This window comes from Rhinopithecus bieti, unplaced genomic scaffold (assembly GCF_001698545.2).
Source record: "Rhinopithecus bieti isolate Rb0 unplaced genomic scaffold, ASM169854v2 scaffold_1014, whole genome shotgun sequence".
In the NCBI taxonomy this organism is placed as follows: domain Eukaryota; kingdom Metazoa; phylum Chordata; class Mammalia; order Primates; family Cercopithecidae; genus Rhinopithecus; species Rhinopithecus bieti.
The window spans coordinates 994,586-999,666 of record NW_016803499.1 but is presented as its reverse complement, the minus strand read 5'-3'; the positions used below and the strand labels follow the sequence as shown (position 1 = coordinate 999,666).

Here is a 5,081-nt window from a genome sequence, read left to right as displayed (position 1 = left end):
TCTCTTTGTAGGGATGTTCAGGATCACGCCCTCTGTAATGTGTAGTCTTCACTGGTTTAGAGCTTTGGTGACTTCATGATATTTTATTTTAAACATTTCAATAAAGTTTTGAAAAGTAGTATGTGCACATGGTTAAAAATTCAAACAACGGCCGGGTGCGGTGGCTCAAGCCTGTAATCCCAGCACTTTGGGAGGCCGAGACGGGCGGATCACGAGGTCAGGAGATCGAGACCATCCTGGCTAACACGGTGAAACCCCGTCTCTACTAAAATACAAAACTAGCCAGGTGAGGTGGCGGGCGCCTGTAGTCCCAGCTACTCGGGAGGCTGAGGCAGGAGAATGGCGTAAACCCGGGAGGCGGAGCTTGCAGTGAGCTGAGATCTGGCCACTGCACTCTAGTCCAGGCGACAGAACGAGACTCCGCCTCACAAAAAAAAAAAAAAAAAAAAAAATTCAAACAACATGAAGGATAAATGATGAAAAGTTCTTCCACTCTGATTCCCAGTTCCATTCCCCAGACATGAGTTACCAATTCATTGTGTCTCCATCCAGAAATTTCTTTTTTTTTTTTTGAGACGGAGTCTCGCTCTGTCACCCAGGCTGGAGTGCAATGGCGCGATCTCAGCTCACTGCAACCTCCGCCTCCCAGGTTCAAGCAATTCTCTTGTCTCAGCGTCGCGAGTAGCTGGGACTACAGGTGCATGCCACCACGTCTGGCTAATTTTTGTATTTTTAGTAGAGACGGGGTTTCACCGTATTGGTCAGGTTGGTCTCAAACTCCTGACCTCAAGTGATTCACTTGCCTCAGCCTCCCAAAGTGCTGGGATTATAGGTGTGAGCCATACGCCTGGCTAATATTCTATTCTTATTAAAGTATATACATGTACATACACATCTCGTTTTACACAATGGGAACAATCTCTTCACGTATTTCTGTACCTTGCTTTACTTTCTTAACAGTATATTACAAGATGATAGGCAGAGAGGAAAAAAAGAAAAAGAAAAAAACCAGTGTATTTATCAGTACAAATAAAAGAGTGGTTGCTTCTATCATGACCTCAAAGTAGGCACTGGGTGTAACTTTTCTGATGTCTGCTTTTCTGATAGATGAAAAATGGTATTTTATTAATATTTGAATTTGTATGTCTTACAGAGTCTTGCTCTGTCGCCCAGCCTGGAGTGCAGTGGCGTGATCTTGGCTCATCAGAACCTCTGCCTCCCTGATTCAAGGGATTCTTCTGCCTCAGCCTCCCAAGCAGCTGTGATTACAGGCATGTGCCACCACACCCCGCTAATTTTTGTATTTTTAGAAGAGATGGGGTTTCACCATGTTGGCCAGGCTAGTCTCAAACTCCCGGCCTCAGGTGATCCACGTGCCTCGGCCTCCCAAAGTGCTGGAATTACAGGTGTGAGCCATAGGCCCGGCCTGAATTTGTATGTCTTTGTGAATGAAGTAAAACATTTTTCACATGCTTACTAGTCATTTGAGGATTTCTCTTATTGTTTCCTGCTTATGTCCTTTGCCCAGATTTCTAATGGGTTGTTAGGTAACTTCTTATTGTGGGAGACCATTCTCCATGAGTCTCACGTTTCTTTTTTTTTTTTTTTCTTTTTTTGAGACGGAGTCTTGCTCTGTCGCCTAGGCTGGAGTGCAGTGGTGCGATCTCGGCTCACTGCAAGCTTCACCTCCTGGGTTCAAGCCATTCTCCTACCTCTGCCTCCCGAGTAGCTGGGACTACAGGCGCCCCGCCACGACGTCCGGCTAATTTTTTGTATTTTTGGTAGAGACGGGGTTTCACCGTGTTAGCCAGGATGGTCTCAGTCTCCTGACCTCACGATTTGCCCACCTTGGCCTCCCAAAGTGCTGGGATTACAGGCGTGAGTAACCGCGCCCAGCTGGGTCTCACGTTTCTGTACATCTATCAGAGGCACCAACTGCATTTTTGTTCCAGATTATATCTTCAAGGATTTCACGCCTGTAATCCCAGCACTTTGGGAGGCCGAGGAGGATCACCTGAGGCTGGGAGTTCGAGACCAGCCTGGCCAACACAGTGAAACCCATCTCTACTAAACATACAAAAATTAGCGAGGCATGGTGGCATGTTCCTGTAATCCCAGCTACTCAGGAGGCTGAGGCAGGAGAACTGTTTGTATAGTGGACAGCACTGTTCCTCAGGAGCACAGGACAGCTTTGCTGACTGTCCAGTATCATGAATACATAATGCCACCCACTGCAGCAAAGCTCAGGAAGGCTTGTTTACTGCCCATAACAAAACATTGAGATCACTAACATGAGAGTCCTCAGCCTGATGTGAATCTGCTGTGTGGGCAGCATCTACCTGGGCCTCTCAGCTTCATGTCCTTGGGGCTTGGGAGGCTAGGGGGAATTGACACAAGTATGTTGCTCATGTTGTTGCTACATTATGATAACATTCTTTGTGTCTGACTCAATAGTCTTGTATCTTCTGCAAGCATCCATGAAACTGTGCAGGCTAACTTGCAAAGGGATAAAATTTCAGACACTTTATAGTTATTCACATGTTGATTTTCAGGTTCTTGTGATATATTAAATAGGGAAAAAAATCTCAGACCATTTTTAAATGTGGACAGCACTGTTCCTCAGGAGGAACAGTTCTTGATACTCAGGAGAAGTAGTTCTTGATACCTACTGTTTTTTTTTTTTTTTTTTTGAGACAATCTTACTCTGTTGCCCAGGCGTCATCTTGGCTCACTGGAACCTTTGTCTCCCAGGTTCATCCAATTCTCCCGCCTCAGCCTCCTGAGTAGCTGGGACTACAGGTGTGTGGCACCATGGCCGGCTACTTTTTTTTGTATTTTTTGGTAGAGATTGGGTTTCACCATGTTGGCCTGGCTAGTCTCGAACTCCTGACCTCGAGAGGGCCACCTCCTTGGCCTCCCAAAGTGCTGGGATTACAGGAACGAGCAACCATGCCCAGCCAATCCCTACTGATTTTTAAAGATCCCATTATAAATTAAGAAAACCGGTCTTTACATATCAATATCTCCCCCTTCCTCATGTTGATAACTTTTCTTTTGACTCTGATTATAATTTTTGCAGGGGATGAGGTGAGGCAACAGAATTTTAATTTTTAGGTATTTCATCAAGTTTTCTTTGAAAGGTTTTGGGTTTTGCTTAGAAAGGTATATAACGTAAGATGAAACATTGTTTCCATGTTGTATTCTACACTTATTCAGTCTGATTTTTTTCTTCAACCTTTAATTTTTTGATTCATCCAAAATTTATTTTAGAGTAATGAACGGTATAGAGATTTATGTCCATTTTCTCCCTCAGATGGTCAGTGAATTATCCTAATGCCATTTATTAATAATTTTTTTTTTTTTTTTTGAGACGGAGTTCGCCCTGCCACCCAGGCTGGAGCGCAGTGGCCAGATCTCAGCTCACTGCAAGCTCCGCCTCCCGGGTTCACGCCATTCTCCTGCCTCAGCCTCCGGAGTAGCTGGGACTACAGGCACCGCCACCTCGCCCGGCTAGTTTTTTGTATTTTAGTAGAGACGGGGTTTCACCGTGTTAGCCAGGATGGTCTCGATCTCCTGACCTCGTGATCCGCCCGTCTCGGCCTCCCAAAGTGCTGGGATTACAGGCTTGAGCCACTGCGCCTGGCCTATTAATAATTCTTTTACTCAACTAATTTAAAATACTATTTCATAAATACTAAATTTCCCATATGCTTAAGTCTATTCCTGGAGTCTGTCAAATTCATTGTCAGTAACAAACTGTTTTAGTTACCAAGGTTTGATAATATATTTTAATATGTTGACATTCTTTTCATATAAAGTTTGTTTTGTTTTGTTTTTTTTTGACATGGAGTCTCGCACTGTCACCTGGGCTGGAGTACAGTGGCCCAATCTCGGGTTCATGCCATTCTCCTGCCTCAGCCTCTGGAATAGATGGGACTACAGGCGCCTGCCACCACGCCTGGCTAATTTTTTGTATTTTTAGTAGAGATGTGGTTTCACCATGTTAACCAGGATGGTCTCGATCTCCTGACCTCATGATCTGCCCGCCTTGGCCTCCCATAAAGTGCTGGTATTACAGGTGTGATCATATAAAGTTTTATAGCTTGTCTAGTTTCTTCCGAAGAATTCAATGGTATTTTTATTGAAACCCACGAGTGTTCACCAGTATCTGGCTCTATTCTGATGCCTGCAGATATGAAAGACTGGAGTTCCTTGCCTCCCTGCATTCAGGTGGGGTTATGTGATTAGTCTGGTCAACTGCCAAGTGTCAGGTGATGTTTCCAGGCCAAAACATTTAGTTGCTCGATTGTGACTCCCTCCTTCTTTTCCTGCCACAGCCTCTGAGCGTGGTACTTCTTCCAGATGATGAAACTCCAAGATGGCACAGCCTCCAGACCCTGAATGGGACTAGACCTCTATGCAGACAGAGACTCCTGTCAGCCCACAATGGACATGTGGCATGACTAAGAAACTCAGTGTCAGCCAGGGAGATTTCAGGGTTAATTTCTAACTGCAGTAAACTTGGGCTGTTCTAATATAACCATTACACTTATAGACTAACTGAAGACAGAATTGTTGTATTTATAATTCTAAGACTTTCTATTCAATAATAGGGGATGTCTTATAATTAGATAAGTTTTCTTTTTATATCTATCAAGGCTATTAAGTTTTCTTCTTTTTTGTTACATTTATTTCTAATTGTTATATATTTATCTTGCAATTATAACTGGGTTCTTCTATTGCATTTTCTTTTTTCTTACAATAGAAGTAACTTTTAAAAAAGTTATATAAGCCGGGCGCGGTGGCTCAAGCCTGTAATCCCAGCACTTTGGGAGGCCGAGACGGGCGGATCACGAGGTCAGAAGATCGAGACCATCCTGGCTAACATGGTGAAACCCCGTCTCTACTAAAAAAGTACAAAAATCTAGCCGGGTGAGGTGGCGGGCGCCTGTAGTCCCAGCTACTCAGGAGGCTGAGGCAGGAGAATGGCGTGAACCCGGGAGGCGGAGCTTGCAGTGAGCTGAGATCCGGCCACTGCACTCCAGCCCCGGCGATAGAGCGAGACTCCGTCCCAAAAAAAA

At 44.6% G+C, this 5,081-nt stretch overlaps 1 protein-coding gene across 2 annotated transcripts in view; it reads right to left on the bottom strand.

The window, feature by feature from the left end:
- The window catches only part of MICU2 (mitochondrial calcium uptake 2), a 120,777-nt gene that overhangs the window by 6,233 nt on the left and 109,463 nt on the right, over window positions 1–5,081 (bottom strand). The window lies entirely within an intron of this gene.